This window comes from Danio rerio, chromosome 10 (genome assembly GCF_049306965.1).
Source record: "Danio rerio strain Tuebingen ecotype United States chromosome 10, GRCz12tu, whole genome shotgun sequence".
Lineage (NCBI taxonomy): Eukaryota > Metazoa > Chordata > Actinopteri > Cypriniformes > Danionidae > Danio > Danio rerio.
The window spans coordinates 6,384,567-6,410,949 of record NC_133185.1 but is presented as its reverse complement, the minus strand read 5'-3'; the positions used below and the strand labels follow the sequence as shown (position 1 = coordinate 6,410,949).

The 26,383-nt window shown below is 35.6% G+C and overlaps 1 protein-coding gene and 1 long non-coding RNA gene across 2 annotated transcripts in view; one reads left to right on the top strand and one right to left on the bottom strand.

Moving 5' to 3' along the window:
• map3k1 (mitogen-activated protein kinase kinase kinase 1, E3 ubiquitin protein ligase) overlaps positions 1-26,383 on the bottom strand; it is a 103,665-nt gene that overhangs the window by 75,098 nt on the left and 2,184 nt on the right. The gene's annotated exons all lie outside the window — the stretch shown is intronic.
• LOC141376291 (uncharacterized) lies at positions 7,035-14,049 on the top strand. The gene is made up of 3 exons (XR_012386090.1): positions 7,035-9,661; positions 10,219-11,919; positions 12,732-14,049. It is a non-coding gene; the product is annotated as an uncharacterized lncRNA (long non-coding RNA).

Here is a 26,383-nt window from a genome sequence, read left to right as displayed (position 1 = left end):
AGTCCTGAGGTAAATAAGTGATATCTCTAAACTTATTAACTTAATAATGGACCTATATAAAATGCTGTGCTTCCCACCTCCAGTCGTAATGACTTCTGGGACTTCTAGAGTGAGATCGGTGCTCAAGTCTGCATCGGTGCGTCCTCGATATCAAGAACACATCCGCAAAGTTTCACGCATCCTCCGTACTTGCGGTCTTGAGTTTGGAACTGAACTTTGGCAGCTGATGATGACGTTACACGAGAACACGAGGACGCAAGACCACATATTAAGAAACAGCCAGAGTGATGAAGCCAGTTATGATATGGGGAGGCTGGTGGGCAAATTTGGCCAGGATGTCAGAGTTAAACTCCTACTCTTTTTCAAAGACACCCAGATTTTTAATGACCACAGAGAGTCAGGACCTCGAAAGATTTGAAAGACGTATATAGGCCCCATCAATATACTGGGGTGTTAGGACCCACACAGACCGCAGATTGAGAGCCCCCTGCTGGTCTCACTAACACCACTTCCAGCAGCAACCTAGCTTTACCATGTTGTCTAGAGAATGGTTTAGCGCAGTGGTTCCCAACCTTTTTCTTTGGGGCCCCCCCCATAAACATATACAAACATTGGAGCCCCCCCACCATATAAATACACACGCACGCACGCACACACATATGTACTGTGTATATATATATATATATATATATATATATATATATATATATATATATATGTATATATATATATATATATATATGTATATATGTGTGTGTGTGTGTGTATATATATATATATATATATATATATATATATATATATATATATATATATATATATATGTGTGTGTGTGTGTGTGTGTATATATATATATATATATATATATATATATATATATGTATATGTGTATATATATATATGTATGTGTGTATATATATATATATATATATATATATATATATGTATATATATATATATGTATGTGTGTGTGTGTGTGTTTGTGTAATATTAATATATAGTAATATGTATAGAAAATATTAATTAATCAGTTTTAACTTGTCTTGGCCTTCAATAAAACCAAAATTTAGGTAGGCTTTGTCATACTGTCTAATCTTTATCTTCGCCTCTGAAGAATCACAGCATTTATTAATTATTTTCACTATTATGTTGGAATTTTAAGCATGTGTTTAGATTATTTTTTATTTTTTGGGCTGCTCGATTTTGGGAAAAATCATAATCACGATTATTTTGGTCATAATTGTAATCACGATTATTCAAAACCATTGCCAGTTAAAGTCAAAATTATTAGCGCTCCTGAGATTTTTTTTATTTTATAAATATTTCCCAAATTATTTTTAACAGAGCAAGGAATTTTAACAGTATTTCCTATAATATTTTTTCTTCTATTTGTTTTATTTTAGCTAGAATAAAGACAGGTTTAAAAAGGTCTATTTTGAAACCAATTTAAGGTCAATATTATTAGCCCCCTTAAGCAATATATATTTTTGATTGTCTGCAGAATAAACTACCGTTATAATGACTTGCCTTATTACCCTAATTAAGCCTTTGAACTGCACTTTAATCTGAATGCTTGTATTTTGAAAAATATCTAGTAAAATATTATGTGCTGTCATTATAGCAACGACAAAAAGAAATCAGTAATTAGAAATGAGATATCAAAACTATTATGTTCAGAAATAAGTTAATAAAATATTCTTTCCATGAAACAGAAATTGGGCAGGAAAAGGTTTGCTAATATTCAGGAGGGCTAATAATTCTGACTTCAACTGTATACATACAGTTATTTTCCACCCTGCAAAGGAAAGAGAAATAAATACAATAGAATAAAAATATAAAACAAACTGTGCTTTAAGCATCTTCACTGTAAGAAAAACACTTTAGCTACAGCAGTCCTTCAGTCAAGAGCAGCGAGGGTTTTCTCGTTATGTTCGTTTAATAATGTTAAAAACAGGCGGCAGAAGGATTATAGCGCGCTGTATCTTTAATGGTTTCTCTTTCACGTCTTTTGATCCTCAACTCGTTTGTTTATTACACAAATGAGGGTTAATGTAAATAATCACTAAACACCGCGTTTTGACACCTATTTGACCATTAAAGCGTTCACGTTAAGATGACTTTAGATGTCTGCGCTCCTCTGCTCGTCTCAGTGTGTGAATGAGAGTGAATACTGACCGGCCGCATACTTCTGACTGCGTGATCGTGCTGCACACACACATAAGCTCTTTCGCGCTTTTAAGAGCAACACGTGTACAACTGTGGCGAAATATGATGCAATAATCATTTATCTCGATTAATGCTTTTTTATAATCGTTTGAAACCGAAATCTAAATCGGATTTTCGATTAATTGCAAAGCCCTTTATAATAGTGGACCGTTTTTATGCCTTTTTCTACCTCAATACTTATCCTCTCCCGCGCCCCCCCTGTGAACTCTGGCGCCCCCCTTAGGGGGGCGCGGACCCCAGGTTGGGAACCACTGGTTTAGCGGACACCAAATCTAAAATACACCATAAAGAAGAAACCCAGAAAATCCCTGTTGCATTACTCAAACTAAAAGTTTACTATCTAACAACATATAAAAAAGTATTTGGGATTAATCAGAACCGGCTGACAAAATGCACACAAAAATACACCCTTTTGATTAAATCACACTGGGTCATATGCAAAAAAAAAAAAAGAGAAAAACCTTGCTGTTTTAGTGTACTGTTGTTAATGTACACTTGCATTGGAAATCCCATTGGAAACCATAACTGATGACTGAACACCCAATGTTCTGCTCCACACGTACTGATCACATGATGACCTACATTACGTCTCCCTGTGCGCTGGTTTATGAACACCAGCAAAACATGTTAAACATTTACCACATTCTTAGACTGAAGCCTTTCGGCAGAGTTTTAAAATCAGCTATAAAGTAACTTTAGAGTCAACATCCTTGTTAATATAGGTTAGTCAATGACGCTGACAAAGCACACACGTTTCAGAAAACCAACAACTACATTAACTGAAAATCTATATTTAACTCCTCTACACACTCCACAGCTCTTTTACAGTACAGCAGCGATTAAACTCTTTCTAGGTCACACAGAGTCAAAGCATTTTCCTTCATGTTCATTTTTAAGATTTCAGTGGATGACATTCGGTAAGAAACAAATTAAGTATTAAAGTAAACAATAACCATGTAATTAAGGACAAACTGGATCAATAACAAATCTGAAATGCATTATTAATAAGCATTTTGAGCTAATTTTATCTGTATTTTAAATTGAATAATATAAAAAAAAATCCATTTAAAATGTCTCATCACAATTATAATATCAAAAATAAAAACCTGGCCCAATTATTTGTCCAGTTTGTATTTTTACTTGAAGAGAATCTTGCTAAAATGAAGATATATAACAGGAGTTTTACTTATACACTTTGCTAATCACTTAACAAATCAACTGTGTATCTCTTTTTCATGTACAACCCAGTTTGAGCTTCACAAAGAAAGACAAAAAGAGTATCAATCTATTTCGGATCTGATGTAAAGCTTAAGGCTGATTTATACTTCTGCGTCAAACGCTGGCGTATGCTATGGTGCTAATGCATAGCCCTTCGCCGTGGCCATCGCTGACGTGCACCTTTCAAAAAATGTAACTACACGTCGCAACGACGCGTAGCGCAAGCTCTGTGATTGGTTTGTTTGGTAGCGCTGACGAGTTTGGGCGGGACCAAGAGCCACAAGAATGGTGCGAACCTGATTTGTTTACAAGTGTGGAGTCCCGTGAAGGAGCTCCGGATGGAAAGTTTTGTTTTGTGTTTACCTCATAGTTAAAGTTGTTGCACGTCCGCCGGTTCCTGCCTCAAAATGAGCGAGTTTGAGTCACTTGTACATCCCGGAAGTGTTCAGGAAAACAAAACAGCAGCGAAGAAACTCGACACAGAGGAACATTTACACCTCACTGCCAACTAGCGTTTCGGAAGTGTTAATGCAGACCGACAGAGACAGCGTGCAGAAGTATAAATGCACAGCTGCGCGCGTTGCATGCGCCGTGAGTCACTTGACGCAGAAGTATAAACCAGGCTTTAGTCTTCTTAAATCCATGCTTTTATAGTAGTATCAAACAAATGGCATCAAAGCATTCCCACAAAGTCATAGCTTGTTCAATAATAGCACAGCAGTCAGAGCACAACAGTCGATTTATAGATGAAAACACTATTTGCTCCATAAGACTTGTATACCCATAATCGCCCAACTCTACATAGTAGGATGAAGGCTGTAGGCTGTCTAAGGTTTATCAGCCTATGATCACTTTGAACATTTATATAGTTTTATATTCATGTTTTATATTGTTGTTTTATAAAACCAAACTGGAAATTCAGGGTTTATGACATCATCATTAGCATGACATCTCATGACACGACCGGAATCACTATTGTAAAAAAAAAAAAAAAAAAAAAAATGCTTGTTTCTCTGGATATAAACATTCTTCAGACAAATTTGTACATGAAAGTACATAATAACTTTTGGATTTTTTTAAATGATAAAATCCTACATATTCTGCCTATATGAGATGAGCAAGTACACAAGCAAGAGAATGTGTAAAGAGTCCCTTCACTGTAGTCCTGTACATTAGGATCATACGTAGTACTGTTGTGATTTGTTTGTGAATACATTTCATTAGCTAAAAAAAAACCTGCAGCCACCTTCATTTATTTTCCGGTGAATTTTAAGTGCTGCAGTTTATGCCTATATTGAGACGAATAGAGAGAGGAATCCAATGCCCAGCTCTTGCTCAGCAGTAAAACACAACGTTTGCTCCTTTGCTCCCTTAAGGGTTTACAGATCTCTGCAGACTTCCAGCTAGCTCCCTGCTTACCAGGAGTGTTCCAGCACATCGATCAGACAAACAAATGAAACTGCTTTCTCAACATCCAATGAAAAGAAAGAAAAAAGATCTGAGGGGAGAAACTGATGAACAAAACCTGAGACATTGCAATGCAAGTTCTAATGAGAGTGGACCATGACTAAAAATATCCGTCTAAAAAGTTCTTAGAAAAAGAATAAAAAAAAAACAGAGATTATTATTCTATAACCACAATGAGCAAATAACTACTAATATTATATTAGAGTACTGAAAATAAATATTGAAGCTTAATTGTTTAATGTTTGAATAGAAGAAATTAAGCTATGAATCAATGTATTTGATGTTTATATTTCCTTTTTTGAATAGTAGAATATTAAAATAGAAATAGTAAAATTGTGTCTTTTTTTCTTGTAAAAATAGTAATAATAATATTAACTATTAGAGCTATAATTATTAATTTTCACAAACAATAATAATAATAATAATAATAATAATATCAACAGAAATACAACTATTATTATGATTATTATTACAATTACTATAATTATTAATTTTATAAAAATAGTAATAACAATAATAATAATAATAACAATATCTAAAATATTAGTATTTCTATTAATCTTTCCAAACAAAATGCACAATATTATTATTATTATTATCATTAATAATAATATTATTATTATTGTTATTATTGTTATTATTGTTATTATCATCATCATCATAAAGTTACAAGCCAATTTAAGAGCCCATTTTTGGCCTTAATGTGGGGCTGGCAGGTTACCCTCACCAAAAACAGGTGCAAAAATGATCACCAGGACCTTTCTCCTTCAAAAAGGTGCCTTTAGGACCATATAAGGAGCAACTAATAAAAGTTTTACTTTGTTTAAACATTTTAGACCCATTTTAGACCTTTATAAAGTGCCATCCCATTTCGACCGGACTGCCAAAAATCCATTTCAACAACAGGAGTAAACAGAGCCTGAAGATGAAGAGGTTACAAGCTCACTGTGGCAAGTGACCGCCAAAGTACAGCTCCATTAAAAGATTCAAGACTGCATCCAACCTAAAACTAAAGTAGTGAGGGAAAAAAAAAAGTTTCATGAAGTGCTCCCTGTCCACCAAACAAGGGCAGAGACTCAGGAAAAAGGTCAATTGAGATTAAATCCGACCTCAAAAGAACAGTAAAACAAAAGACGACAGGGGAACAATGTCCCCAGGGAAGCCCCGGCCCAAGACAGCTGCCCGGATGGATTTTGGGAGTTGGCCGTGTTAAGGCCACACATTTTAAAATTTACTTTAGCAAAGAGAAGGCCAGAGGGACCGAGAGGTGGTCAAGGGACACTTGGCTATTTCCTATTTTGGCCCCTTCGGCGCTGAAGCCCAGAACTGGGATCCTCCTCATTATGACAACAGCGCTGGCTTTCACAATGCATCTCTTTGTGTCGCCTTCTAAGCCCATGGATTGCGTGCCTGTCCGCAGCGCCAATCAACTGACAGTCACTCCCAATTTACGGGCGGAATCAAGTTTCCCGCTGATGGTCCCCGGAGGCCAACGAGACGCTGGGAAAATCGATGGCCCTTTCCCATGCCGTTACAACACACAGTGTGTCAACAGCTCTCATTGGACGTGCTGGAAAGGACAGTGTACAATCAACACGCTCCAATCTAGATGGGACGGCCTCACTCCGTCCATTGCATTCCGACAGCGATCGTATACGGTTTCCAAGACATACCACCGGGTTCAGAGCACGCTGACTCACATCGTGGGTATCTATCTCAGAGGCCTGCCACAAGACCTGTTGTTTTAACCAGTAATCTGCGCCTTATTAGTCACGCTCCCGTGTGTTTACTTTTCACATGTAATCTCCAGCTTGCCTCGTCCTGCTGTTAACCAAACAAAACCTGAGAGGAGGGGGGGACCCCTATGCCTGCGGACAGGGCCTAATGGGTATGGAAATATCCGGGCCTTTGTGTCCGGCGTCCAGGCGTGATCATTCAGCTAACCCTGGGCTTTAAACACGCAGTTCCTGGTGACCCTGGAGAGGCCTCCGCTTATTAGACAAAACATGCTAAAACACTCGACAGAGACCATACAAGTCACTGCGCTAGATTTTGGTCCTTGTAATGCAGGAAAAAAAGGCATTTAAAATGGTCAAGCAATGAATGCACATTTTATGTAGCTTGAATAATCGCATGCGTTCACACTCGACTGAGCTGCAGCTTGAAGGCAACTTGAACTTCCTCTTTCTGTAAATGGCAACACAAACATGAAATGATTTTCTTCAGGTACTAAACGTCTGCAAAACACTCATGAGCAGGGCTGTGCGATTAGGGGAAAATATCGAATTGCGTTTTTTTTTTTTTTTTTACCAATATTGCGATTTTTGATTTGTGATTTCATTTTGTAGTCAAGCTTCAGCTCAATATTCGTAGCTTCTTACTGCTAAAATGCAGTGAGTGTTAGTCAAAAAAAGGAACTAAAAAGATATTAATTAACACCAACTTCTATTCAAATCTGTTCAGAAATATTCAGAATATAAACACTCATTTTTCTCTGGAGCAAACAGTAGTGAGATATGGCGTTATCTTCTGGTCTCTTCGTGATGGTTTTTCATATGGTGTAGCAGCTACAAACAACTCTGAAATTGTACTTTCCTGCTGCTCGCTACTAGATTGAGGGTCATTAGCAATACTTTTAGTTTACTTTTTAGCAAGACACTACTCATATAACCATTTGTTGTGCCTTTTCAGGTGCTTGTTGTTGTATTTCCTCGTACTTTGGCAACAATTCTGTGACAGCTCTTACAAATGACCTGTTTTTGTTTGGTGTCTGTAACTTTGAAACTACAATATTACCATATTACAGAGCAATTTTGGTCCCACTTTATATTAAGTGGCTGTAACTAATATGTACTTACACATGATTAATAGTTTGTTACAATGTACTTATGTAAATACATGTATTTATTGTGTACTTATGCTTGATTAAATACCTGTATGTAATTACATCTGTAATTAACTTTTAAAATTACATTTGTAAATACACTGCTGACCATTCCCTACACCTTAACCCACCCTTGAACCTACCCATACCACCAAACCTGCCCATAACCCAACTCCTATCCCAACTCAAGAGCACCACAAGTGTTCTCAAATACATTATGAACAAAGTAAGTACATTGTATTTATTTTTTGATGCGACTACATAGTAGTTAAGGACATTTAATATAAAGTGGGACCCAAATTTTTTCTTTGATATTAATTCGTCTATTAATGCTTCTTAAGAGGCAGACGCCATCATCCCTCTTGTCCGCGCTTTCCTGTTTGTTTTATAGTGGGCTTTCCTCATTGTTCGGGTGTGCAGTTCTGATTGGGCAAAACTAAAGTGTGCTCACTCAATTGGCTAGTAAGACTTTCACACACAGACGGCAGTCATGCATTTGCTCTGAGCGGGGGAGGTTAAATAATATATATAAATTTCATATCGCAGCCTCTTGCGCTTAGCTAATCGCAACGTTTGATTTCTTCAACACATTTCTAATCATAATAGTTTTAATAACTCCTTTCTAACAACTGATTTATTTTATCTTTGCCATGATGACAGTGAATAATATTTTACTAGATATTTTTCAAGACACTTCTATACAGGTTAAAGTGACATATAAAGGCTTAACTAGGTTAATTAGGTGAACTAGGCAGGTTAGAGTAATTAGGCAAGTTATTGTATAACGATGGTTTTTTCTGTAGACTATCGAGAAAAAAAATGTAACTTAAAGGGGCTAATAATTTTGACCCTAAAATGGTGTTTAAAAAAATTAAAACTGCTTTTATTCTAGCCGAAATAAAACAAATAGGACTTTCTCCAGAACAAAAAATATTATCAGACATACTATGAAAATTCCCTTACTCCGTTAAACATCATTTGAAAAATATTTTAAAAAAGAAGAAGAAAAACTTCAAAGGGGGCTAATAATTCTGACTTCAACTGTATATATTTACAGGCACATTGACAATTCCAAGAAGCATTGGGTTTTGTTATTTCAGATAAGAAACAAAGCCTCAGGTTTCATCTTTTTTCCTGCACTACTTCATCAGAAAATGTAAACAATAAATGCTGTTTTGGCTTTGATGTGACAAATCGATGTACAGCTGCTCAGTTCAAACATCAGCAGAGCGTATATGAACGTCATCATTACTTCACCTTCCCTAGCTATACATTAGGGCTGCGCAATTGAGCAATTCCAGCATTACGGATGTGACAATTGCATTAAAACCCAAAACATGAATTCACAGGGAAAGTATATGTTAACATTATATTGAAACGTTTGTTTATATGTTGCAGAACAACTGACCACAGAGAAATGAAATATCAATCTGTAAACATGTTTTATACTTTAAATAAGTGAAATAAACATGCGTTATGGATGTGCCAAAAAAAAGTCTGCAAGTTTACAGTATAAGACACACTGAATTAAACTGAACAACCCAAAAGAAATAATGCTAATCAAAAGGATAGGAGTTGGCTCTCTATAAAACAAAAATGATTGATTTTATTGAATATTTTCACATTTATGAGGAATAAGTGTCATTATGGATGTGTCATCTCACCGTTGTGGATTTGACAGATGTGAAATTGCCACTTGTGTGACTTTAGTAAATCAAATAGAATAGTTTGAAAACATTGACAGAGACATTTGAGTATTTCTTAAGTACTGTAAAATACTTGTTTACACAAAAAACCCAGAAACTGTTTACGTATTTTGATGGAAACTTTTTTTTTTCATGGCAAGCTTGACATTTGCACGGAATTGTTCATATTTATAATTAGGGGTGTCAAAAATAAGCGTTTTTTTCGGTGCACTGCGATGCAGACGTGGACAATTCGGTATCGGTTCAGTAATAATCATAACCGGTTATTACTGACGTCATTTACCTCATATGCGCTCTGTCGCAGTATCAGTATCAGCATCAGTATCACTCATCTGTGAAGAACGCAGCGCGAAAGAGCCAATCGCAACCGGTTTTTTTTGAGGGTGTGACCAATCAAAAAGGTGTAAGAGAACTAGACAAGGATAAGAGAGTGAGCTGGATATTTATATTTGTTTATATTATTTGCAAAATGCTCGTTTTGTTTAAAGTTACAGTATATATATCTGACTGTTTGTATTAAATGACAAAATTTTATTACAAATAGTATATAAATATAAATATATTCATACATTTTAATACAAGAAATGCTGCTGTGAAGAAAATATAAAACTGTGTATGGAAAGCACCGTCAATGCACCGTGATGCACCGAAATATCGAATTGAACCGAATCGATGGCATGATAATCGTAACCGAACCGAACCGTGAGACTAGTGTAGGTTCACACCTCTATTTATAATACAACAATATGGACAAAATAAAAAATCTATTGTTTTAGGAACTGTTAACCGATTAATTTAAATTAAATCATATTTACTAAATATATCTGTGCGCACAGTGTAAGCATGACTATATTGCATAAAGCCTTTCCTCACACTGACCTACTGGTCTTACGGTTCGGTTACAATTACCATGCCATTGATTCAGTTCAATTCGATATCTCGGTGCATTGCGTTATATTGACTATGCTTTCCATACACAATTGGATTTTTTTTTCGTCACAACACAAGAAAAAAAATGCATTAAAATCTATAAAAACATGTATATTTATATATAATTTGTAATACAATTTTGTCCTTTAATACAAGCAGTCAGATATATGAACTGTACCTTTAATTTGACCTGCCTAATAAAAACACTCTTTTTTGACTGTTTTAAACAAAGCTCAAATTCAATTACAGAAGACAACATGATCCTTTATAGCAAACAAACTTACGTAAATATTATCCTGCTTGCTTTTTGAGTGATGTCGTGAAAGTTATGATTGGTCACCTGCTCAACAGAAAGGGCAGCCAGCGATTGGCTCTAAAAAAATGTCAGCACTGTGCACCGACGAGTGACGCGGTAGGAACAGCCGTGGTTACAGTCTAAATGCTGCTTCTGACTAACAGTTTAGTTTCAGAATTAATAAATTAATGATGCAATACAAGTGAATGCGTTTTGATGGCACGTGGTACAGTTAGTGCAACCAGTAGAATTAGAACACGCTCTGAAGCAATTTCTATCAAGAAATATGCAGACAATTAATTACTTTTGACTTAACGTCTTAATATAAAAACAATGGATTTTGATCAAGTTATTGTCGTACTGTAATCCTGGAAATAAACAAAGCAAATGGCATTTAAGAGACGATACAATCACCAGACAAAGAGGGTTGTTCAGAAGCACTTCAGTTCAGCAAATGCACAGATTCAAGCTTGATCAACAGCCACTGCTTTGTGTTGTGATAGAGTATCGTAGCATGTGCTGCAGACGACACTATACAACAAACAACAAGTTGTAAAAGTTGCTTTCAATGTGCAATCAAAATACCCATTTATTTAATGCTACATTGACTGCATTAGCCACATTATTATCAAAAGTTTAAATGGATTATGAACAGGCCCACATGATACTTGTGTAGATTGTCATGCAGCCTATTTCTTGAAATATATAAATTTAAATATTATTTATCCAGCTTTATATATTTATTTCAGTTACATTACAGTCAGGGCTTGACATTAACTTTTTTGATCACCAGACACTGTGGATGGTAGTTTTCCAACGTTACTAGCCACTTGCCTATATATATATTTTATGCATAAATTTGACTTTGGCATGCTAAAATTACTTTTTATTAATTTTGTGTTATGTCCACGTGCCCCCTCATTAATTTATTTGTGATCTTGCTAAACGTGCATGGGCAAATGGGTTGTGGTTTCATAGTGTCGCACTGCAATTTTACTTCACATTTTTAGGGTTCAACACTAAGGATTATGCATGGGACGATAACTGTTTTCAAAGTATACCGTGGTTTAGATAAGTCAAGGTTTTAAAAGTGGCAAAATGTACTGCTATACCGTTCCTAAGGTATGTTTAAGGTTTTTCTTCATTTGAAACAAAATGAAGACAGCATGATTGATTCAATGATTTATTTTAGGGTGCTTTCACATCTGTAGTTCGCTTCATTTGGTCCGGACCAAGGGCAATAAATGATACATTGTTGCATCTTCTGCCGTCTTTGGGTCGTTTTCACACCACACTGCTGGCTTTGGTCCGAACCAGTTGAAACGAACCAAAATGCAGTCATCTGACAAAATCCACATCTCTCATTGGCCAGATGTTGTTGAACATATTTCCTAAACTGCTTTTTGATTGGTCACAATTCACGTGCGGGAAAATGCCAGTGAACTCCCGCAGATGAACAAAACCTTTTACTCTGGAGGGACGACTGCGCTGGCTGATTGTATCCCTGCTTTAGAAAAACTATACATTACGAAAATGAAGCGCGGCCGCGGCTGGAAAACAGTGTTTAATGCGGAAATATTACTAACGATCCATCGGGTAATGTTTTCCCCCCCCTCTCTCTCTCTCTCTGTTGGTAAAGTGCGGTCAACAAATATTTTTCCTCCATATCCCATAATACACAGCGCATCGGCCTACGGCAGCTGAATTAGTCCAAAACGCGCAGTACTTTTTGCGGTTGGACCTGTTTTAGTACGAATCATATTCTTACCACAAACGAACCGCTGCAGGGTTCGTTTGAAAGCGTACCGAGACCACCTCTTCAAGCAGGTCTCGGTACGCTTATTTGGTCCGCTTTTGGTGCGCACTCGAGTACGATAGCTGCATTCTCACCTGCCCAAACGAACCGCACCAAAAGGGGAAACGAACTCTAGTGCGATTCAATCGAACTAAATAAGGCAGGTGTGAAAGCACCCTTAATTATTTAGCCTGACATCCCAGCAGGCAGACAACTTCATAAATGTTAATTGTAAGTGATAATGTCAGGTGACCAAAATTCAATGTCTAGCCATCGTCTAGGGACAACGTTATTTTGATATCCAAAAACGACGTCAAATGACGTTGATATTTGGTTGATTTTATGTTGGGTTGTAAAGTGACCAAAATCCAACATCGAGCCAACATCTTAAACCAACAACAAATTGACCTCAAATAATAATAATTATTTGGCACGTATGGCAACCAAAATCCAACGTCTGACACCATTGTGGTAACATCCACACAAGGTCAAACTTTAACATCATTAGACATTGATATTTGGGTGATTTTAGGTTGGACGTTTGACACAGACATCAGCCTGACTTGGGGTTCTGATGTGCGATTTTCATTTCAAAACAAAATGCAACGTCTCCACGACGAAGTACAACGTTGACATGTTGACATCCTGTCCCTGCTGGGAGGTTTACCGTTTCAAAATATTTTAAATGTTTTTCAAAATAAAATTAGTTTTTTTGTTTATTGTTTTTTACCCAGACATTTAAAAAATAATATATTTTAGAGTATTAATCACAATACCGTGATATTTTTATCCCAGGTTATCATAATGTCAGAATCTTTTACCGGTCCATCCCTACTGAGGATTTACCAATCTTTCTCTGGAAAAACCAAACTATTTATTTCCTTGCCACAAATTTTAAATAATGCCTCAGAACAAGCAAAATAGAATAAAAACATTTTGTGCGCGATAATAAGAGGATAATGGCATGCATACAGTTAACATTAGGCCCATTAATAATCTTAATATTTAGAATAATTAAGAATAGTTGAAGCGAACGCAGCACCCACAGCTGCTTACAAAAAATCTCAAGCTCTTGAAAGTAGGACTGTGGGTGCACGAGCACCACTTTTTTCCAGTCTATTTCAAAGAGAAACAAAATCGCAGCAGTTGTATTCGCAGGCACGCTTGCTTCTCGCAATGAAATGAGCTCCCGCACGCATGCGCATCGCAAGGGCACTCACACACATCACCAGCTGTGCGTGCCAACACTGCCATCAGTGAGCAAGGATCGCTTGTGTCTCACCATGCACCTGATCATCCTCTCATTCGGTGTTTACCTTCTTCCTTTTGCTCACGCAAACACTTATGAGATGTGCTGCTTCTCGATTCTAAGATCACAATTGCACGTATACAGACAAACAGACTTAAACTAAAATTCTTATCTTTAGTGACAAGGCAGCACTGGCATTTAAAAAAAAAATACTTTAAACCAGCCAAAGTAGCTAGTGGCAGTGTCTGTTTCACCCGCCACAGGTGAAATCTACTCGCATTTGACGGGTGTTAATGTGTCAAGCCCTATTTACAGTACAATACGCAAATGTTTAGATGTTTCGGATTATTTGTGTACAATACATTTACAAATTTCAATGTATTGTTTTGCTGTATTACAGTATTACTATTAATTTAATATAGCATTATATACATTATATAGAGTATTTTCTTTTAGTGTAAATACTATCTAATAATATTTGCATTGTAAACCTCAAATAAAATATAAATTAATTATTTTATTTGGTAAGTTTCAGCTCCTATAAACAAAATCATTCCACAAAATCTTTTTTTTTTTTTTTACAAAATTCTGCACAAAAAAGCTAAATTCAGAGATACTTATTCACTACTTATAAAGCAGTAATTGAACAAAACAATTTGTTAATTGACTTTAGCAATAGAAGAGTAACTCAAAACTGCCAAAAATACAAATTTAAGACATTTGGGACAAAATTATGACAAAAATCCCCTCAGAAAGAACAAGGCTCTTGAATAAAAGTTCTGAAAAGCAGATTCATTTTTGCACAATTCACGGTGCCAGTGGACAAACACATTGTTAGCAGTCTTTCATTCGACTCTCTTAAAGGTGCTGTATGTAAGTTTGACTCTTCTAAAGCATAAAAATACTATAATATGTTTGCAGATAATTAAGAAACATGCCAAGTGAGCATTTTAGTGTATCTGAAAAACAATGCTGAAGTCAGTTATTATGCTTTGAAACTGTGCATTGCATAGAGGAACGTCTGCCTTTGTTTTGGTCATTTAACCCGCAGTTTAGCAAATTATATTTCAGCACCTCGGGTTGCCTTCATTAATTCAGTCAGAATGGCTCTCAACGTTTGTATCCGTGACCGAAAAATGCGACCTCCAGTGGACAGTAGCAGACTCCGAAATAAAATGCTGATTCAGAGTTCAACGTGAGGTTATTAATTGGTAAATAATATAAATATTACAACCGTAAACGTTAGGTGAGCAGGTCAGATTGTAACCCCGTGTCCTAAAAACATGCTACTTGACGAGATTTACAGTGTTTATAAGCATTTGATAAGCAAATGAAAAACGACAGAAATTTAAACAGCCATTCAGAAGCACAGAATAGATGTGCACTCACTGCAATCCAACGAAATGGTAAGGTTTATAATCTAATTGATACATATTAATTATTAAATGTAGATACTGAATCACTGACATGTGCTGGTTTAAACTGAAATCGCAGTTCTAAAGTTCAATTTCAAACAGTTTATTTTATTTTTAAGATCTGTGTTAAATCTGCTGCTGCTTTCAGTAGTATGACAATAAATGTCATGTAAAATGGCATTCAAACTCACATTATTAGCATTTAGCACTGAATAAAGCACATGAGGTGTACTTAAAGGCTGATTTATACTTCTGTATCAAGCTCAAGCATAGCCCTCACTGACGCGCACCTGTCAAAAAAAACATAGCGTGTTGCTTGCGCCGTGGGTCACGCCAATCACTTGACGCAGAAGTATAAACCAGGCTTAAGGTGATCATTGTCAGTTTTCTGTTGATCAGCTCCAAAAAATAGTGGCCGTTTCTAAAATATAAATTTCTCCTTTAATATGAAAAATAATCCTTGTATCGCTTGCAGTTGCTTTTATTTAGGACACCGTTTAATACAGCCATTAGGCTCAACAGTCAGTCACACTGCTGGTGTCGTCAATCTGGCAACCTGGCCTGCGTATGTTTTGATCCAGGAGTGCCATACATAGTTCAACCACTGGGTGTCAAACTTGCATACTGCACTAGAGATTTGCGCGGGACTAAATTTTGAATCCCGCTCGCACCCGCCAGGTTTTAGCCCGAACCCGACCGCTCCCGCTTATATTAAGCACTTGTTGTCCCTCTGCCTGACCCGCCCCGTTTTCTACCCGCCGCGCCCGATCCCGCTAAAGAGCAGGGGGAGAACAAAACCGAAAATCACCCAGGTATACAGTCCAGACAGCCTATAACAAGTTGTCTGTATAAACACACACACGCACAGCACCGAGCGCACACACACACACAGACAAAGCTCTCTCTCTCTCTCTCTCTCTCATTCGCGCGCGCACACTCATAAGCATCAAGCACACACACAGGCAAAGCTCTCTCTCTCTCTCTCTCTCTCATTCGCGCACGCACACACATCTCTCATTCGCTTCATACGCGTGCTCACTCGGGACTCGGGAGCGATATTGCTAGACAGCCCGCTCCCGTCCTAAATTAAACCCGTTACCGACCGCTCCTGTGATTTATTCGGAAATTTATACCCGCGCCTCAGAAATCTGGTCGGGTCCTGCGGCGCCCGTGGGACAGCCGCGGGAATGCAGACCTCTATACTGCACCTTTAAATGACAAGCAAAATATAGATACTTTTTTTTTTTAAACAGCACGATAAGTTCAATTATTATACTTGTATTTTGTACTATTTTATAATTTAATGAACAATCCCATTAACACATGATTACATAAGTTATGAAATCAGGAAACATTCATGAAAAGCGTTGAGTATATACATTTACCACCCATATAGCTTATTTCTAGATAAATGTATAAAAAAAAAAAAGCAAAATAACTTTGACTCAATTTTGTTCTCCAAGTGAAACAAATAAATGGCAGATTTTCCAGAAAATACAGCACACAATACACCACTCATTTTGGTAATACAACCCATTCATTCTCTTCTTAAAAAATTCAACAGAATCCCTGTTTTCAAAGTCATTATGGAGAATAATAAAACTTTGTGCAAGTGAGACGTATCGAAATTGCCATAAATGAACATCTGCCCTGTGCCTTTTACACATAAACGTTTCCTCCTAACAGATCATTAAGTTGTGAAAGAGCCCTTCGCTTAAGCAGAAAAGCATGTGCTATGACAGAAAATACAACGAGAGTGCTAAATTTATCCTCTATAGGTGAAGCGCGGGAGTCAATTTAAAGAAGTGTCACATTTCGCACTCAAACGCCAGTGAGTCACTCCCTCGGTGCACGTTTAGGACACCGCCGAAGATCATCCACCCTAGATCTTTATTTTAGCCCTCTCGCGGTCTCCCACGAGAGCCTATATTTGTCGCAATAAAGCCTCGTGAGTCTTTGGGAGTGTTCTGACAGCATGAGCTCGTGGAAGTGGCAGTTTCTAAAACGAACAATGGCAGACGGGACGGGGGCATGTGAGAGCAAACGTTTGAGGAGCTCCGGCTCTGCAATGAAGTCATTTTGGCTCCAGATGTTGGTCGGGAGCTAATTTGAGGACGGCCCTGGAAAGGTCAGTTTTAGAGATCTGACAGGCCAAGGAATCGTGTGCTCTTTTTAGGACACCAATGGCACAGAAACTTCAGACTAGCATGTGCTGCATACCCCCATTTTAAGTGAAAAATGGTCTAATCTGTGACTAAAAAAAAAACCATAACGTGATGCGAACTGTGATATTTGTAATCTGTTACACCACTAATCTTCATCATTCAATAGAGAAAATAATTATCGAGATTGCATTTTTGCCATATAGCCCAGTCATCATTGTAAAATAATAATAATAATTAAAATAATAATAATGTTATTCAATAGTTTCTTATATTAATCTTTAATAAATAATCTAATCCTGTGATGTGACTATTGCAGATACACACACTGATATCAATGCTCAAGCCATATATTGTTCAACTCAACAAAAATCAACAAATTTAAAAAATCTGAGGATCAATCCATGTATCACAAGACATAAATTTATTGTCCAAACCAAATAAAAAGACAACTTACATACAAGTAATTATGAACATAAACTTTCAAAATAGAGCTGCACAATTAATTGTAAAAAGATCGCAATCTCGATTCGACCCCCTAGACGATCTTAATCCAGCATTTCTACGATTCTATCAATCATATTTTCAAGTTCAGGAAAGAAGCAATGGTGGCCGCACAAGTCTTCATATTGTTTTACATATGCTTAGGGTTGTAACAATATACCGGTATGACGGTCTACCACGATTTGAACGTGCACGATTATCATACTTTATTATCATAAAGACCGAGACAGCCGCCTGCGGCTAAAAATAAGTATTGCTCTTAAATGTTTAATAACTTTTGATCCGCTGATCCGATTCATACAATTCAAAGATTGGCATAAAGAAGAGAATCTCAGCTTTCCAGTGCTGTATCACATAACATTTGCAGACTTTCAGAGGCTCCGGAATCAGTGTGGTTACATCATCAAAATTTGACAACGCTGATTTGACAAAGAAACGCTCGTCACTGTGTCTCCGGACAAACCAGACATGATACATTGATGCATTGTCCCTCCTCCATGCCCAGATTGGTTCAAACTCGCTATATCACAACCAATAAGCATAGGTTTCGCTTTTGTTTGTGGACCAACAATGAGCTTTTTGAACAACTCGGAAAGAGAGATAGGCATACATTTATGCGCGGCTAAATAAAACGCAAAAAAAAAAAAGTTTTGCATGAAATAATTCTCATACTAAGTACTTTTGCATGCACAGCAGCACAGAAACATGACAAAACAGTGACACAGCAAAGATGAACTGCTGCTCTTGCTGTTTTCAAAAGACGCAAATGAAGATGCAGCTGTTTGTCTGCATTGCAGACAACCACATCCAAATCCATATCCACAAACAACCATATCCATGCTGGCACATAAAACCTAAGGATGTTCCATATTGAATCTAGTTTCGTTATGTAACTATTTATAGTATAGTAAATATTTATATCTATTTTTTTACTGAGGATTTGCACCATGTTTATTTGGACTTTATTTGGACTTTGACACATTATTTATTATTTTGTTATTTTTTTATTTGTTCATTGTAAGTGTTGTTGTTTATAGTAACTGAAAATATATTATTTGGAAAAAGACAAATTTGCTTCACTGTTCTATTATTTTGTAACATTTGTAACATACCGTATACCGCGAAACCGTCAAACCGTGGTATTGTTTTAGATGATTATCATACCGTAAAAAAATTCATACCGTTACAACCCTACATATGCTGTTCAGCAACATGGACACCTCCAAATGGTGTTGAAAGAGTCACACGCTGCATTTATAAGATATAATTCACCTCAAAAAATTCCTTTCTGTCTTCATGTAATGTATTTGCGACCGCAAAATCACACGTGACGTGAGCTGACCGTCAGCTGTTACCACACAGAGTGATCGGTTGGGAGCCGCGCAGGAACTGAACCGCTCTTAGCAGTAAAAATGAAACCGAAAGCGCACAATGTGTTGCCAGATGTAGCTGACTGATTCCAGCCCAAAAAGTATCCAAAACCCGCCGAAATGAAAAAATACCCACCCAGTCTTCTGTATTCACGAATATCAGATTGTAAGCATATGTCTCAAACACAATAATTCAACATCAGAATTATCATCAGCATTAATGACCAGGACAAATCTAAAGTCTGTTCAAGTCTACCATTCCAAGTCTATACAAAATTTAGCATTTTAACCAACAGAACAACTAAACAAAGCCTATTGCTGTTTTACACGGTTAAAAGTAACAATAATAATAGCCTACTCAATTTAACCTTTATTTTACATCTACAGAATCGCGAGAAAATCGTTATCTTTATTTTTTTTAAATGCGATTCTCATTTTAGCCAGAATCGTGCAGCTCTATTTCATAGTCTACAATATCAACAAAGTTACATTTTAAACAGCACCTTAGGGGCAAGTTGATACAACTACATCACAAATGCACACGTCACTTCATTTTAAAAATTAATTTAATAAAAAATAAAAAATCTGTCCTGGGTAAAATCTGACAGGTAGAAAAGTGTTCCAAGAGTCAGACACAAAAACACAAAGTCCTGCAGCATTGGCACTTTTCACGACTTCAATCTCTCCACATGTGTGTTTTTGTCTCAGTCTGTCAGAATGCATTACCACTTGGGGGGTTTCAGTCACTCTTTCAGCAGGTTACATTGTTCTGCCAGCAGACAAGTAGGATGACAATCTTACTATTATTATCATTGCAAGAGCAAAAACTAAGTAACATAATATGAAATGCTTCTAACTAATAATTTGATGAAGTTAAAATTAAATATAATACAAATATGCTGTCTTTTTACTTCAATTAAACAAATTAGCACCATTGTGGACTTTCCGAATGAGTTAATAAGCTACAGTGAAAGATCCAGAATTAAGAGTTGAAAAACAACGTCTTTTGGGATGCTTGGTTTTTCCATACTCATTTACTAAAGCTATATACATAACTTCTAGACATTAATTAACTACATTGCTTCCAAAAAGAAATAAATCATAAATAAATGAATAAAGAGTAAAGGTTATTTGGGGTTCTGATTAACTTGTTAATGTTTATGGAAGTCTCTTATGCTTTCAAAAGCTGCATTTATTTGATTAAAAACATTGAAGATTTTTAAATGAATAAATTGTGTAGAAGTTAATTTCGCTTATTTTATTTCACAAATTACTCTGCAAAAAAGAAAAAAAACCTCTGTAAATGTGATATTCTAGTGTTTTCCTTTAGCAACTTCAAAAAATAATTAGTATGCATTTTAATACAAGAAGAGATAAATTTTTTCATATTTACAGTTCAAGAAACATTTATATTCTTATTGTCAATGTTGAAAACAGTTTGCAATGTTAAAAATATTATTATTGTTGGTATTGCGATTTTAAAAATATGACAAATGACATGTCAACCAAGGTCTGTGTGTTACTGGAACTTATTTATGAAGGTACTAAGTTTCAACTAAATTTAAGTTGCTATAGAAAGTAAGAAATGATAAGACTTTTTTTTTTTTCAGTATTTTATGTTCAAACTTTTTATTGTGAAAAAACAAACACTATATCATTAAAAATAGCTACATCTTTGTTGTTGTTTTGTTTTTTAAATAGAGAAGAGAAAAAAAGGGGGGGAACCTAAAAAAATTATAATGATTATAATAATAATAATAATGAAAAGGGAAAAGAAAAATTAAAACAAGAGTAATAAGTGTAAAGAAAATTACAACCAGCTATCACAATCAAATGTTCAGATACATTGTCAATGTTGAGAGTAAATATTTACAATTAAACAGTATAAAAAAGTAATCGTTAAAAACAAAGAAAAATTAAGTTACTACAAAATAAATTAATTAAAAAGAAAGGAGACTGCATTTATTAAATGGAAGGCAATACCTTACGAGTGTTAAAGTTATAAAACATTGCCACTTTTTTAAGAAATTAGTTTTCCCAGAGCATCTAATCTTTTCCAACTTTAGAAAATAAATGTTATCTACAAGCCATTGGGATGTAGTTGGAGGTTTGTTTGATTTCCATTGAAGCAGAATAAGAGGCCTAGCTGGCTACTAGTGAGGTAAAAACCAAAATATCAAGTTGTTTAGAACTAAACTAGGATCAAATCTTTGGAGATTAAAGAGAAAAAAATTGAAAGCAGCAAAAAATTGTTTTTACAGTGTAGTGAAAATGCAGTTTTTCCACAGGAATCACTGAACACAATGTTTTTTTTAAGCAGAAATCTTTCTTACCATCATTTTTTACCATTAGTTCAATGCATCCATGCCAAACAAACACATTAATTTACACCTCAAATCTTTGTATACACAGCAAGGACTTTTTCAAACACAGCCCTTATGTCAAGAAACTCGTTCCTGATATTTACACGCAAGTTGAACATAAACCCATTTAACCTCATGCGTTTGTTTAGCTAGATCAAAGACCTGCGATATCTGCCAGGGGAACCATCCTGTCCTGCACAGGACCAGACATCTATGCTTAAAGGGGATGGTCAAACCCCCGCCACATCCGCTGGAAACGCAAACAAATTAATTACGATTCTGTGGGCTGGAAACACCCAATGGAAGCACACCAACTGTGTCAACCACACAGGAAACTCCGATCCTCGCTGCAGGCTCACCGGACAATGAGGGAAAACCAAGCTGATATTTCACAATCTGAGGCTCTGATTGCAAACCTGCCCACGTATATTAAGCAATCACAAATCTCATAAATAACGGCTGCTCTGAGCACATCTAATAATTCTGTTTGGGGCAAGATGCAACAGGCAACACATTGTTTTGTTGTGCGCTGTTGAGTTTAGAGATTTTGGCCTAGTTTGCTTATCAAGACATGTTTCGGAGAAGTGGAAAACATCCAGAATGCACTTGGGTTTTATTGCACTTCATATATTTGCATGTTAATTTGCTTTGAAAAGGTCTGTTTGATACAGAAGGGACACATAATTTCTTAAAAACAAACAAAACTTTACAAACACTCTGAAAACACTTTTTTTTTTTTCAAATTATTAAGAAATAGTTTTGCACTTGGTTATTTTTTTTTTTTACCAGAGTATTCATAGGACATTTAGATATCAAAAATGCTTCTTGTAAAATGATTGATTAAGTTATCAATGACAAAACCACGTATTTAAAAAGATATTAAACTTTGTTCCATTTCTAACACATTTTGAAGGCTAAATTGAGTTATTCATATTGTTGTAGTTTTTTTTTTTAATAAATAAAAGTAAATTTCATAAAGTAGACCTATCATATTAATACAATACCATATATTTACCCTATTCACCTGGTGGCAAAACTTCAGGGTATATTTTCATGACAATGATAATTAAAACCGACGACAACAGTGTCAAAATAATCAGTTCACATAGACACTTTTAAACAATTTGAATAAGTATGGATTTTTATTCTCTATCTTCATCTGTTAAACTACTTTGACAGAAGGTACATTGTAAAATAATAAAGATTAATTAAATTGAATAAAAAAAGATTTTGGCAACTGATGTCCTGTAGTTCACCATTATTTTTGATGTCAAGCACATAAAAGACATGTGCATGACATTAATACATTCATTCATTCATTTTCTTGTTGGCTTAATCAGCTTATTCCAGGATCACACACATACACACACAACGGACAATTTAGCCAACCCAATTGACCTGTACCGCATGTCTTTGGACTGTGAGGGAAGCCCATGCGAACGCAGGGAGAACATGCAAACTCCACACAGAAACAACAACGGACCCAGCCGAGGCTCAAACCAACAACCCAGCGACCTTCTTGCTGTGAGGCGACAGCACTACCTACTGCGCCACTTCTTCGCCCACGTTAATACATAAACCGTAAAATCAGTAAGTTGCTCAAAAAGCCCAATCCCTTAAAACCAACAAGTTGACTTTACTTAAAAAAAAATTGAGTAAACCTGTTGTAACTGTTAAGTAGACCTATTTGTTATAATTAAGATCAGAGTTAATTTACTAAATTCTAAAGCAATGGTTTTACTCACTTTAACTGAACTAATCACTTTTTACAGTGTAGCAAATAGCCAAAACACAGAAATGTTTTCCTGTTTTTGTAGAAAATTTGCATTCTGACAGGACAAATGTTATATTGGTCCTATCACTATCAATACATTACACTTTTAAGAATCTCAATTAGGCATAACATATGCTCCAAATCCACTTTATTGGTTGAACCGCTAGAGCATAAGTATATGCAAGTACAAGCTTGAAATATAATTATTTATTTATTTTTGTTTTTTTTTGGTTTTGCTTAGTATTAGGGTTGCACTGACATTGCAATATTTAATTATTCTGCAATATTTATTGCGATATGAAAACAATGTCGGCATGAACAAAAATGTCTCTATTATGAATTAAATATAGTACAACATATAAAATTGTAGAGAAGTGAATCAAACAAATTGCAAGCATGAAAAATAAGATAGAGCAGAGAAAAAAAGAGAAATAAGTCAGATATTCAGGTACAGTAAACCAATACAATACAAAATCATCATGATATTTTGCTCACGATAATGATAGATCAGGATATCAGCGATATCACAAGAAAACCATAATATATCATTTTGTAAATGAAGAGGAAAAAATGCATCAAAAAGATGCATCTTTTACTAACAGCACGTTTATTTTGCAGAATTGCAACACTGTTATGTGTTCGATCCGCCATTACGAGAAGCATGTACTGCTGCCTAAGTGATAAACGGTAGCAGTGCAAGGCTGATGAATTAATTCAGATCTTTTACCTTTAAATAAATATCAATACTTGGCTACAGTGATAATGTATCGTGGGTGGAGTTATCACAATAAATTAGCATATCGATATTTTGTCCTGCCCCTATTATTGAATTAATTGTATGCAATGTAAACACTGTACATTCTTCTTTGCCGATCAACTATAATTATCCCAATTCCTCATTGCAGATGCTGCCATAAGACTACTGGGAATGCATATATTGCGATATATTGTGCAGCCGTAATTAGTATCGATAATGGCTTTGCTCTCTCTTCTCACAACGAGGTTGATGTATAATTAACAATAATATTAAAATTTAAACTCTGATTTAATCAGACAAGAGACGAGATTGCATACATATTTAGTTTTTTGTTTGTAGTTTATTGTCTTTTGGAGGTAAAGACTGCTGACGTAACGGGCATCAGAATTATAAGGTTTAGTTATTTTTTTCACCTTTTTACTTTATTTGCGTACTGTTAATGCTGACAAATGTGTTCCCAATGGTACAGAAAATGATACCGAACAGCAATATTTTTCAAAGTATCGTATAGAAGTTGGAAATTCGAGTATCGTGACAACACTAGAGCGTATTGTGCGTTCACTATACTATATACCATTTCAACGTGGTGATGTCATTGGCCCATGAATATTTCCTGCTTGTTGTCAAACTATTTCATAAATTTGACAAGAGGTGACAATCAAAACAATGTTATAACAGCTATCATAACATTATTTATTAATATGCGGAACTTTTTGGACTCTCAGAAGCTATGGAAATACATCAGGCCCATTGTTATTGTTTACATCTGGTTACAAACCAGAAAATCAGAGCACATCACACCTGTCCTCAGGTCTTCACTGGCTCCCAGATACATTCAGAATAGAGTTTAAAGTATTATTACATGTCTATAAATCACTAAATGACCTAGGACCTCAATACATTACAGATATGCTCACTGAATACAAACCTAAAAGATCCCTCAGATCTTTAGGATCATATAAACTATAAATTCCAAGAGTTCAGTCAAAGCAGGGTGAATTAGCTTTCAGCTACTACGCCCCTCGCTGCTGCAATCAGCTTCCAGAAATGATCAGATGTGCTCCAACATTAGGCACATTCAAATCAAGACTGAAAATACATCTGTTTAGCTGTGCCTTTACTTAATGAGCACTGTGCTACATCCGACAGATCGCACTATTATGTTTTTATCTTCTTTTTCATTCTTTTATAGCACATTTTATGTGTTTTCGTTTTGTTTTATCATTTTCATTATTTGTTTTTATTTTTCTTATACCCGTTTCTTTTATTCCTGTTTATGTGAAGCACTTTGAATTGCCACTGTGTATGAAATATGCTATATAAATAAACATGCCTTACATCCCTCACATATGCGAATTGACAAGCAAAACAACAATGGCGTAAACCAAAATTTGCTGCAGACTTTTACTTCAGTATAAAGATGTATTTACATCTAAAAGAGAATATTGAGTAGGCGGACAGGGGTTTATTACTATGCTACTTCTTTCACATCTTTTGCTCACAGCAAACTAACGGTTTTGACCAAGCATAAATCACTCTGACATCAGAGGAAAACTGCCAATCCAGAGCAGAAGATAATGGTTTTGATGAAATGTATTTAAAATAAAAAAACTTGCATGGATTAATTGTTCACCTTAAGATTAATCATGTGCGACAGTAAATTAAACATGAAATTTTGATTTCACACGTACTTGAAATGACAGCATTTCCTTTAGATCCGTGGTTCTCAAACTGTGGTACGCGGGCTTCCTTCTAGTGGTACACAGAGGAATCCAATATGCCAAATGTACATGCAACATATATTTCAAATTTGATCAAAAATGATTCAAATATGAATATTAAGACATATAGCCTATATGGGGTCCAAGCAACATTTCTAGGTTTTGATAAACAGGATACTATAGATTAACACTTGACATTTAAGTACAGGAGTTTTTTTTTTTTACTTTTTAAGAACAGTAACCTACCATTTTTAAAAAGCATATTTTAATTTAAGCGTTGATATTTTATTTTGTTTCTTTTTTTTTTTTTACATAAACACAGTACAGTGTTGATGTTCAAACTATTTATAATGTTTAAAGTAGCTGATAATAATAATTTTCTTAATAATAGTAGTTAATCTGCCACAGTTTTAAACTGTGCAGAATTGTAGCTCCTTTACTGGGCCTACTATGCTACTGTATTTCAATACCGGTCATTATGGTAGTGCTTGGAAGGACAATTTCTTTCTGAGGTGGTACTTGATGAAAAAAGTTTGAGAACCACTGC